This window comes from Melospiza georgiana, chromosome 1 (genome assembly GCF_028018845.1).
Source record: "Melospiza georgiana isolate bMelGeo1 chromosome 1, bMelGeo1.pri, whole genome shotgun sequence".
In the NCBI taxonomy this organism is placed as follows: domain Eukaryota; kingdom Metazoa; phylum Chordata; class Aves; order Passeriformes; family Passerellidae; genus Melospiza; species Melospiza georgiana.
Genome location: NC_080430.1, coordinates 29,310,028 through 29,322,431, shown reverse-complemented (window position 1 = coordinate 29,322,431; position 12,404 = coordinate 29,310,028). Strand labels below are relative to the sequence as shown.

Here is a 12,404-nt window from a genome sequence, read left to right as displayed (position 1 = left end):
CTGTGTCCTTCAGGTCTCTGATAAAGATGTAAGGACATATCCTTTATCCTTAAAGATATAAAGATATATTCCTAGGTAATGACACTTCCTGTTGGCATTGAGATAGAGTACAGCCCATTAACCAATATCCTCTTAGCCCAGCCATCCAACCAGTTGCACATGTATCTAGTTTCCACCAATCCAGTCTGTTATGTCCCAACTTGGACAGGAGACTGTTGTGAGAATAAGCATAGAAAGCCTTGCAAAAGCCAAGATAAGTACCATCCACTGGTACTTCCATTTTTCTCTCATCCATATATTCAGTCAGTTCATCACAGAGGACAGTCAAATGGAACAGGATAGATTTACCCTTAGTAAATTCATGTAGATTGTTCCCACGCATCCTGCTGTCCTTCATATGACTCAGAATGTATTCCAAGAGGAGTCAGCCTAGGATTCTCCCAGGGCAGAAGTAAGACTGACTGATCTGCAGCACTTGGATCAAGCAAATAATCTTGTGTGCCAGTGTTAATTCAGCAGGTCTGAATTTAGATGCTTTCAGTCTTAAATCTTAATTGCATTAATGAAAGAATAGCTAAAGGTTCTGTTAGAGTATCTGGTATACTAGATAACAAGCCCAGAAAAATAGTTCAGCAGATTAATGTAATTTCCTCTAGTTTCTCAACAGTCCTTGAGTTTCTCAAGTACAAATGTATGCTCTGTGACTTATTTTCTTTCAGCTACCCTAGCTTTTATACACACACACACATACACAGACACATATATGTGAATATATATACACATGTAGAATATCAGTAATATGAGTGATAGATCACCTCCAAATGCATCTGGGTATTTTGAGTATTTCACAAAAATTTTTCCCATCCCAACTGTGTCAGTAGGTATAGGTATATTACTGTGTAAATAAGTATATGGGTCTAGTGGACTATACATACTATTCTATGGTATATCGTTATCACTACAATAATTAATGTAAAGCGATACCAGCATAATCTGTGAAAGGTCTTGTTTCTGATGAAATGGTTTGATTCCTTTGGATCCCTATTACTGATTGCTTGTCTGAATTTTCTGTTTCTGGGAGGGAGCAATGTAGTCTACTCTATATTGACATTTTCTGATGAAAACACATGAAGTATAGAATTACTGTGAAGAAAGTTTTTTTTTTTTTTTTCCATTTAATTCCATTTACTCCACAAAACTCTTCTTATAGTGTAAAAATGTTCTAAGGTAGATGAATCAAATTTTGATAAGATTTATCTTTTCTTTAAGAAATGTGATGAACTACATTTATTTCTTAAAACCATATATTCAGAAAAATACTTTATATATAGCTTGCTGTTACCTTAGCTGATTTTACATGGAGTCAGACTACTTCTCAATAGTTTTCACCTGTGATGTAGAGTAATGCCACCACTGAAGTCAGCTTTATTAGCCTGAATTCTGTTTATTTCAAAACTACTAATATACTATAACTGCAGATGACTGTTGCAGTGTATGAAAAGCAAATAAAACATATTGGAAACCAAGAATAATTTTTCTGTTAGGATTCTTCAGTTAGGTTCTTTATTCTTTCATGAATCATATAAAAATGTAGGGCTCCAAGTTCATCGTAGTTTTATTAAATGAGCAACTTAAAGTCATGCTTAGCAACAAAATTCATTTAAATATCCAAACACAGATCTATGTATATAGTATAATAAATTTAATACTTAAAATTCTGGCTGTGGCTTCTAGACATCTGTTATTTTCTTTGCTGTGAGGGAGTGAGCTGTTAACAGACAAACTCTTCGCATATTTTAATCTGCTTATGGTAGGAGCTTGATTAAAGGAGGGGAGGACAGGAGCACATACAGTTTGGGCAGCATCCTGCTTCTGGAACAGGAGGATGGAGCTTTGTATTGAAACCAGAACAAAGATGCTTATGCAAATGTGCTAATGCACAAAGCTGCCACTGAGCTCTGTGCTGAGGAAGCCCTTAGCCACAAACCATAACCCATCCAGCCCCATCCTCTACCTGTCCTCAAAACAGCACATAATACAACAATTTTTCTAAAAATAGGCATATGGATGGCAATCTCCTAAGTGGAAAAAAGAATCTTAATGTTAGAGTCCTTCAGTTTGACATCTTTTACATTGATCTTTCACAGCTCAGCTGTACTGAGTTGGCTTGCACCTGTGTGAGCGTTGTTGCTTTCCTAGCACAAATGAAATGTTTAATGAAGGGGTTAAGTTTTCTTCCTGTGTCATAAGATCTCCAAATTTTTCTTTGGAGTTTTAAAGCTACAAGGGTCAATGGAGTTGTCATTCCAAACTGCAAATGAACTTTTGGGACCTTTGCCATTTCAATAGGAACTGAAGTTGGACCCTCTTTTAATACACAGTAGAAGAGAACAGTAAAGGCCTAGGTTAAGTGAATATATGGAAATTCTGCACAATATAAGAAAATGTATTTTTAATTAGGATCACATTTTTGCAGCAATTTTTATTTTTTATGTGACCATGTGTAACTTAGAGTGCTTCAAAGCAATTTTTAAGGCAATATCGTGATTCAAAACCTGCCCTCTGCCCCATACCATGAGATGTAACATTTTATTGCAAGGCCTATAAAAATTATGTTGCACTGGAATGATTTACCACAATTGAGTAACTACTCACTGTATTTCAGTGTTTTGATCCATATTTAGTAACTTGAGGCTCAAATATACTGGGACTGAATTCCTCCCCTGGGAGAAAAATAATCTCTTGAAATCAGTGTTTTAAAGGGAAAGCAATAGATTAGACACAGGGAACTAAAGGCAAGTACTTGGCATGTGCAACTGTGAAGCTGGCATTTGGAAGGATATTTATGAGGTTGACTACTGGATGCCAATTTAAAGGCTAATAGGTATGATACTAGGCATCTGAGAACAGATTTTTCCAAAGTTACAAAAAAGTTGTTGTTTTTTTTTGGTTTTATGAAAATATGAAGAGAATTGAATGGATTATTTAGAATACAATCAGAGTTCATTTAAGACAATCAAAACCACATCAAATGAAATTTTAGTTATGAATGCCTTTTTATCACTGAGTATATAGTGTAAATATGTACTTATGGCATTATATAACATGAAGTTACATTTTACTTATACACAGGAAGCTCATCTAAATTTTTGAACTCTTTTGTTAAACAAAAAGTTGGGAGTGTCAACGAGTTTTGGAAATATGCTAATTCAAAACACTTTAATGGTGGTGTGGAGAAGCTAATTTATAGAGAGCTGGTACCATTTATGCTGAGGAAACCATGTTCAGTGCACTAGGTGAATTAAGGAATTCTTTAAGAAACCTCCCTATAAACAAAATCAGGCTGGCATGGTTTTGCATGGTTCCTAAAATAAAGAGGGTCCGAGAATTTCTAGAATTTGTGTCTTATGAAAATTAAACTCTTTAAATGAACATTTTGGAAAGGAAGAATGGATACATGTACAAAAGAAACCAAAACATGCTGGTAAATATTTTTTATTTTCGAACTTCAATGGATTTATTATATTAAATTATTAGCAATATACTAAATATCATCTACGTTGCCTACAACATCTTTCAAAGCTAGTCTTTTAGTGCCATATATCAGCAAAGTGAATATAAATAGAAATGAATGTCATTATAATTAAACATAGAATCAGGTTCCCAGCTTAAGTTGTGAGGCTTATGTGACCACTCAAGACTTGGTGAAGACAGAAGCTGGTAGTGCACAGAAATCTCTCATTAAACACACTGGGAACCTGTCAGTGAAAGTTTGATCAGGTCCCTAGTTCTGTGAATTGCTAAATGGTAGGCACTGGCACAAGGACGTTAATTTCCCTGACATAGGTATTCTGGTCCCTCATTTTTTCTTTCTGAGTAAATCTGCAAATTCTTACAGGCCCTAGCTGGGCTGTTGCTACCCTCAGAGAGGTTCCGATACAGGTGCGGGAGGAAAGCGGGGCCCAGGGCAGCGTTCCGCGGAGCGGGCTGAGCCAAGGTCCCCCGGCCGGCCGGCGCCTGGCGAGCCGGGCACGGCGGGCTGCTGCTGAGGCGGCTGCCGGGCCGGCCTTGCCGGGGCACGGCGCTGCCGAGGACCGGACGGTGCCGTGGCAGGAGGACGCAGTCTCTCCCGGCTCCCTGAGCCGCGGGCTCCGGCGGCGCAGTGCCCGCGCACCTGCGTGGGAGCCGCTCCGCGGCCGCCGCCTTTTCCCGGCGCCTTTCCCCGCGGCAGCTCCGGCCGGGCAGGTGGGAGCGGGCGGGCCGCGCTCGGCCCTCCGCGCCCGCTCCCGCTGCCACAGCCCCGCCAGCTCGCAGCGGGAAGGGCGACCGGCAGCCCTGGGCGGTCGCCACCGGCGGGGAGAGCCTGTAAACTTTGGGTAAGTGTTGCACGGGCTTAGCGCCTCTCGGCGCGGGGCGGCGGGCGGAGAAAGGGGAGCGGAGCTTTGCGGAGCGCTGCGCGGGTCTTGCCGCACCGCTGCTCCGGCGCGGAGCGGGCGCGCAGTCGGCGGGCGGCGCCCGGGGGATGCGGGCGCTGGACAACAGGTACGGCAGCTGCGCGGGGGCGGGAGGGGCTGCGGAGGGGGTGTCTCTGCGTGTGTGTGTATGTGTGTGAGTGTGTGTGTGTGCCGCTTCTCCCCTCCCCCTGCCGCCCGGCCGGGAAGGGGGTGGGAGATGTGCTGGCGCACCGCCGCTTAAAACCGCGCCGCCCGGAGGCGCCTGCCCGTTCCCGAGAGGAGGGAGGGCGGCTGCCGGCTCCGCGCTGTGCCGCGGAGGGCGGCGAGAAGCGGGGCCGAGGGCGGCGGTGACCCCGCGGGGCCGGGCCGGGCGCGCTGGGCTGCGGCAGCCGGCGGCGGGGCGGGGCGGGGGGCTGAGGGCGGCGGTGTCGCCGCCGCGGCTGGCGGTGGCCCGGCTGGATGGCCGGTCCGCGGCTGCCCAGGGCGCCGGGCTCTCTCGCATCCCGGGGCCGAGCGCTCCCTCCGCCCGCATCGCACTGCAGTAAGTTCGCGAGTCGCCGGGCGGCCGGAGCGCCGGGAGCCGCGGAACTGGGGGGGCCGCGATGCGCGGCTGCGTGTCTGGGCGTAGCGGAGGGGCTCAGCTGAAAGTTGTAGCTTACCGCGGTGTGTTGGATTTGTCACGACGCGTCGCGTTGGTTTCTAGTTACTGCCAATTTGCCTCGTCGACCTATATATCACTTTGCTCTACCTCAGTCAGTGTCCTGATGCTGCCCCTGATAGCCGGGTTCACCGCGGTGAAGTGCTGAGGCATCCAGGGGAGATGCGAACACAGCGAGGGCAGGAAACAAAAGATGCAGATACAAACTTAGGCTTTAAAGGCTGCTCTTCTTAAACTTTACGCGTTGATGTTACGAGCTCATTGTTGTGTTTTGGGTTTGTTTTGTTTTGGTGGTTTTTGTTTGTTTGTTTTGTGGCCCAGTGTTGTTCTGATTCTTTTTTAAGAACAGTTTTATTTATCAGAGGTGAATGTAATTACATTTTTCATTTTGAGCGTCCTGTTTTGGGGATGGATTAAAGGTTTTCTCATCAGATTACTGTACCGTAGGTATTGTTTTTCTGGTAAACAAGCAGATTGTAGGGTCTTCAGTTCTTCATTGCTTGACTGTTTTTCTACAAATTTGGGTAGAACTTTATTAATTTTCAAGAGCAGTTTTGTCTGGTTGATATAAGGTTAGAAAAAAAAATGGAAAACTTATAAAACCCTATCATAAAATAAAAAAAGGCAATGCAACAGGATGGGGAAAACCAGTAATTGTAGCAGGAGATCTAGTCTTTTAAGTTTTTATAAAAGCTACTCGACATTTCCTACTCCCATTTAGGTTAAATGACCTAATGTAGCAGGGTAATAGTTTTTCTTTGCACTTGAACGGTATGATGCACGTATTTAGAAAGTCATTATGTGTCTGGGAAAAAAATCCATAGCAAGAACCTAATATGCATTCCCAAATGACTGGACTTGTGCTATGCTTTGTGGATAACATGACAGGAAATAAGTCCCTTGCATCTCCCCAAAGTGTTAATCCAGTATTACTCAGAGCCTGAAATGTCCATCTAGTACAGAAGGAAAACAAGCATCAAGAAACGTGGGGAATCACAAAGCAGCACTTTCCTCCAGGGGCTTCCCTTGTCTCTTGTTCATTTGTCGAGGTAGAAGGACTTTGTTGTTTAGCATGGCAGGGAAGACCTGGAACAATTATCCAACAGTCTGAAATGTTTGTGGAGAGATATGTTTTACACTGTGAATTCCAAATATTTAGGTACAATTGTTAATCTGATTTAGGGGCCTGCAAACATCAGACGTTGCTGTTATTAGGCAGGTTTAGGAAAACCCTCCTTTCTTACACTTTTTAAGGAAGAAGTGTATATGAATAGTTATGTACCAGCTGAAATCATCTTCTCTGAACACCTATAGGTGTCTTGAACAATATTCAGTAGCAATGCATGAATGAACAGATATCTTTTAAGACTTCATACAGTATGAAAATAATAAAGTTATTTGTTTTAAAGAGCACTAGGTATTAGGCTTTTACTTATAAGGAGGTTCTGCGCTCTTTCTGCTCTGGAACTGTCATTTAGGTGTCACTGTAGGATGCGTCTAGGTACCTTTTGCCTGTGGAATAAGATCACTGAACAGGAATAATAAGAGAGTTGTAGGAAACCTGTTAGAGCAGCATTTTGATAAAGCAGAGTGTAAATAGCTCATTTGGGAATAAAGGTAGTGATAGGTTAATGCTGGAAAACTTCAGTTGCCTGTCTGGATAGTTGGACTGGGCTTCTTTTGTGTGTGCGTGTCAGCAGCACTGAGCTCTTGTGAGTGGCACATATAGAATGAAAGATAATAGCTTAAAGTCATGCATTGTATTTAGTGTAATAAAAACTAACAGCATATAGCATAGAATCATGGAATATCTCAAGTGATCTATGAAGATCATTGATTCCAACTTCCTGCTCCTCATAGGACTAACTAAAACTAAACTGTGACTAAGAGCATCGTCCAGATGCTCCTTGAGTATGGATAGTACATGATCTTTCATTCTCTTTGAATTGCTATGACCTTTATTAGATCATAAGCCTTCTGCATACAATTTTAACAAGTCTCTTTAAGGCCTCGATGAGAAGTGGATGATGAAACATTTTCATCTGTATGTGGAATTATGGAGGAGTGGTGACAATTAGAAGGGAGTGGGTTACAGAAACAATTGGTCTTGTTCCGTGGTTGGGTGTGCTGGATCGAGTGGATTTCAGACAGAATTCTTCCTGTGGAAAGGAGAAGCTACTTGTGAAAGATGTTTATGTTTATTTTTAAGTTATGATAAAGTTCTCTCAGTCAAATCTGAGAGACATCAATACCGTGAAGTGCTGTGGAAGGAAAAGGATGCTGGCCTCCTGAAAGCTCCCTACAGCTTGTTCCTTTCAAGTGAAGTTTGCAGCCTTCTCCAGGAATTCCCACCGAGCTTTGCATTACTTTCTAAAGTGGAAAAGATATCAAGAATATGGACTACACCTTGCTCTGGATGTAATTCCCAATTTCTTTGACACTTGAGTAGATTAGGTTCCAGGTGTTACTCTGAAGAATTATAGCATGTCACAGCTAGTTTAATCAATAGAAGTTGGTATAAAAGGTTAGAAACAAACATTTTATGACAAGAATTCCGTGTAAAGACCCTCTTGACCTTCCGCTGTGAGTTTCTTCAGTCAGTTTTTTGTTTCCTGTAGCACTTACAAAATAATTAGTAACAGTAATAGAAGACTTAAGACAACTACTTGTCTATAATTTCAGTTTTTCATAACAGTACTTCATTAATAATTTTCTCTTCAGAGACTTCTTTTATAGCTAAACCAGCAAATTGACAGTACTGGAAAGATGAAGAAGTGACATGCTGGGTCCCACTGAGAAGAGTTTGATGTTTGTAGTTATTTTTAATACCTTGCCTAAAAGAGTGAAAAAAAATTAAAGATTTGGGCTTTGAAACTGATATCTTGATTTTGTCAACCTGACCTAGTTTTCAGTGCACTAATAATGCTCTTGCTATGGATAAAAATGATCTTATGCAGGTAAAGTATTTAGGCTAATTCAGGAAGTTGAGAAATAAATATTTATTTAGTTGGAATTGAGACGAATAGCTGTCCCCAAACACCCTGTAAAACAGCTTTATGCAATGTAGAACACATTTTCTTTTTTAATTGTTTCTGAAGAAAATAAGACTTCTCTGAATAATGTTTGCAGTAGTTTAGCCCTGAAGGGATATAGTTAGTTTGCCACAAGTTTAAAAGCTTAACAAATGTAAGTATTTGGAGGCTGTTAAATTATTTCTTGTCCTACCCCTTAATACATGTTTGGAATGTAAGTGTACAACTATTGTTTTCCCTAAACAATTTTTTAAAAAGTAAATAAAGAGAAGCAGAGTTGTAGACATGTTTGTCAGTTCAGTGTTCATAATTAGACTTCCAATTCTGGGGACCAATTGGCTTTTTATTTTTAGATGTTTGTTATTTACTGTAGTAAATCATGACTAAAATGAACTCTAGATACTTCTTTCTTCTTTGTTAAGGATTTTAGGAATGACTTTTCTTATGGTATCAGAAATATTTAGTGGCACACGAATGCCATGAGTGACTTAATTATCTTTAGGTTGATTTTCAGCCACATTTTGATTACTTGGTTTGAAAATGTTAAGGGTTTTTTTTGATTAGACATTTAATGAGATGCCTAGTGCTCAGCAGTTGAACTAAGAAGCTCACTCTAGTTCTTGCAATAGTAACAATTTCAAGAGATATCGTGAAAATTTTCACAAAAGTTTATGTTTCTGCATCCAAATCTGTGAGTTTTCTGCTGTGATATGCTGCTTTGCTTGCCTTTTGGGTTGCCTTGTGGTTATTATGAAGCATTCCCATGTGTTGTTGGTTTAGTTGGGCAATGGGGAAAACTCACAGAGTTAATAGAAATTTCTTTTCTCCTTTGTCCTTTAGAGCATATTGTGTAAAGTAAAAGCAATGAGTCAAATTCATTCTCTTTGGACTAAATTTTCCCCAGGTGGACCCTTCTGATTTATACACTGGTTTGAGTTTGGAAATTACCTGAAATCAATCCTGGGTGCTCTTGAAGTGTATGTGGCTTTTCCATGCAGTGACATATTTGTATGTTTGTGGTCTTAGAGAGCTGAGAAGCTAAATTTAAATGAATTAGAGGAATGGCAAATAGTAAGGCAGCGGTATCAGCCAAGGAGAAAATCTTAGGTGGTGTGAAATTGGCAAATTTTGCTGTCTTGTCTTCTGAAAGGAAAAATAGTGTTTTCTTCTAAATCTAGAGGCTATGGCCTAGACGTAAGAATATGAACCACTGGGTCTGTTGCTGGTTTTGCATCTTTAATTGTGGATTTTCTCCTGTTTCCTGCATGAATTTATGAATTAATCAAGCGAATGGGAGACAATATTAGCCAGAAATAGGTTTTAAGAAAGGAAGAAAGAAAAAAAATGAGAATAAAGAAAAAAAAAAGAGATAACATTTATAGCCAAAAATTGATCCTGAAGTAGATGAAAACTGAGAGATTCGTGATTACAAGCAGGAATGAATTAAGCAAGCAAAAGGAAATATAATTCTTACCTTTTTTAGTTTTTTCAATTACTTTTTTCTATTTATTCATCAATGAAAACCTTTTTCTAAAATTTAAAATTCCTTGAAAAGGTTTAGGTTTAGATATGTGAAATCGATTTAATCTCCTTTCTATACCCACAATGCTGCTTTTGTACACCCCTAGAATATTTTACTCAATATCTCTGCCTATTTCTTTAGATTTTGATAGCTTGGTCATGATTTAGAAATAAAGTTTTTAAAATGTTAAAAATATATATTAGTGTGTCTATTCTGTCTTCTGTTCAATATCTGAATACCATCTGGCTACCTTCTGTCTCTCCTATTATTACTAATGGAAAGTCAAAAGCACCTGCTGGGGGAAATTTTAATTTTAAGGTGAGCATCCTTTATAGGTCAGTTGAAGCACATTCTGAATGTATCCAGGTCTCTCAATTCATTATAAAGGGTGCCTGGCTGGTGTGACTTGTTCACAGTTTAAAATACAATTTTGAGACATCCATCTTTGTGTGAGATAAATGATACCCTTGCATATTTTCTCAGCTAGGAAGGTAAGGAAGAATTGAACTCCTAAGAAAGTGTCAAGTCTTCTCCATGCATTACTGAATATAAATACAAAGTAAAATAGCCTTAAAACAGTAGTTCATTAGAACGGGCCATGTAGCAGAAGTTAAATATCAAAGGACCTATTTTTAAACATGTCTAAATAAACAAGTAGTCTGGAGAATTTCTATTTTTCTTCATGTCCCAAAAACATAACAATGGCATGTTTTTACCAAAAAGTCTTTCTTAATTCGTTGTTGATACAAAATATTCCAGCAATGCTTTTTGATGAAAAATAAAATTGCAAACCTTTCTAGAAATTCTGGATTTACTTTGAAAATCTGAAGCCTTATGCATTTAGGTTTACTTTGTTCTACATGTCATACACATTGCAAAACTACTAGATCTGTGAAAAGGTTTGTCTTCATATGCTGTTGTAAATTTCAAATTGTGTAGTACTGCAGCTTCTTCTGCTCAGGAAGTGCAGTGGGTCATTTTGTCTGGTTTTACATTAAAAGCACCAATGAAGATGTTTGTGTTTAAACAGTCTGGCAATTTCTATGTCAAAGAATTCAAACCTTTTAATCAATAGATGATCTCTTATAACAGAGATATAAAAATTATAAAAATTTGCACTGCCCTTTGTTAGGATTAGTGCTGTTGACACGACTTATTTCTTAGAAGTAGAATGACTGGAGGAACCCTGGGAAAACTCCCAGCTTTGAATATCAGATGTTATTAAAAACAGTATAGTACTCTGATAAGAGTGTTCTTTTACTTCCTCTTTAAATTTAAAATGCCAAGTGGTTATTTTTTTTTCCTCACATTGTAAAATATCATATTCAGTTGTGAAATGTTTTGCCTTTGTAAATTCAAAATAGTTCCTCGTAGAAAAGCTTTATGTTTTGTCTCAGACTTTTTCCTATAAATATTCACCCAGAAACTACAAAACCAGCTTGTATGAGTGTTCAATATATTTTTCTACCCTGTATTGCACAGAACACCAGGGTGGTGATTTTTACATATCTCGTTTGGTGTTGAGAAAGAGTCTTGATGATGCTCCAGTACTTATATCTAGTTGCCTGTTCAGTGAACAAGAGCTTGTTCAAGTCTCTTCTAAGAATTTTTGTGTTCTTGTTTCGGTCTGATGAGCTGATAAAGTTAAGGTAGGTCATCTGTCAATGACAGAAGAATTTGTAGAATCTTAGTTTTATGGCTAACAGTCATATTTCAGTGGAGTTTAACAGGCAGGTAACTGCAAAGGAAACTAATAAGAATATGTGAGCTATAGGAAAGATTGTATACTTTTAAGAGCACTCCTTCAGGGTTTAGGCCTTATTCCCTCTGACCTTATCTCAGTTCAGGGCACATGCCTGATAACTGTGGTCACTCCATGAAGCTTTTTCATTTTGGATCTTACATTTGTGACTCAAAGTGTTGCCCATCTAAAGGAAGAGATGACCCTTTCAGTACCCTAATGGGATGATGTATGGAGACAGTGAGTTCTGCATGATTAGTCCAGGACCCTGACTAAAAGGATAATGACTCCTATGGGGGTGGAGGAATGCTTTCATCATCTAGAAACCTTGAGAGCTTCTGTAATTCATCCATAATTCATCTACCATCTTAAAGTAAAATTAAATAAAAGCATTATTTTCTAAATCCAAAATAAACTACTGTGGAACATGGACTTAATGGCAGCAGTCGTAGAACTTAGACATTCCAGCTTTGTTTATTTGTACTAAAATCAGATCAAAATCTGTGTATCCTGACAAGTTACAACTCTTTGGATTTGCTATTCGGTCAAGCTCCAGTTTGTCTTGCATTATTTACATTCTTGGCCAGTTTTCGCTGGAGAGCATCACAAGCAGGAAAGGTTTTCCAATTCTTGTACATATTTCTTGTCACGTTCTGCAGTTTTCATTCAGATTCAAATGCTTCATCCCTTCCCCATATAGAGTTTTTAAATTTATTCAGGAAAAGTTTCATTACTCCTCCCCTGGTCTTGTTTGCTGCTCTCGTTCTTTGGAAATGCAAATATGTGTTTGACAGAGCAGGTGCCATCTCTTTTAAGTGGAGAGCAAATTATTAACCCATGAAGGAATGAAATGCTGTTCCTCTTCAGGGAGCTTGATGCCCATATTCCAGTATGAGATCTTGTTTCTGAGCCTTGTGCTTTTCATAACAACATGTATCTTCATAACTATGCTTCATAATAACAAATGAACATGAATCACATGTTTAGATAATTTTGC

General features: G+C 39.6%; 1 protein-coding gene across 7 annotated transcripts in view; it reads left to right on the top strand.

Annotated features, from left to right (window-relative positions):
• The window catches only part of DGKB (diacylglycerol kinase beta), a 377,398-nt gene that overhangs the window by 43,016 nt on the left and 321,978 nt on the right, over nt 1–12,404 (top strand). For 4 of the 7 annotated variants that reach the window (XM_058024219.1, XM_058024201.1, XM_058024210.1 and 1 more), the window contains exon 1: nt 4,891–4,995. The exons of 1 other annotated variant lie outside the window; for it this stretch is intronic. The gene's annotated coding sequence lies outside the window, so the exon portion shown is untranslated. Of the gene's footprint in view, nt 1–4,300; nt 4,377–4,519; nt 4,543–4,890; nt 4,996–12,404 lie in introns of those variants that run through there. 2 more of the 7 variants (XM_058024175.1, XM_058024191.1) reach the window with 2 other exon arrangements.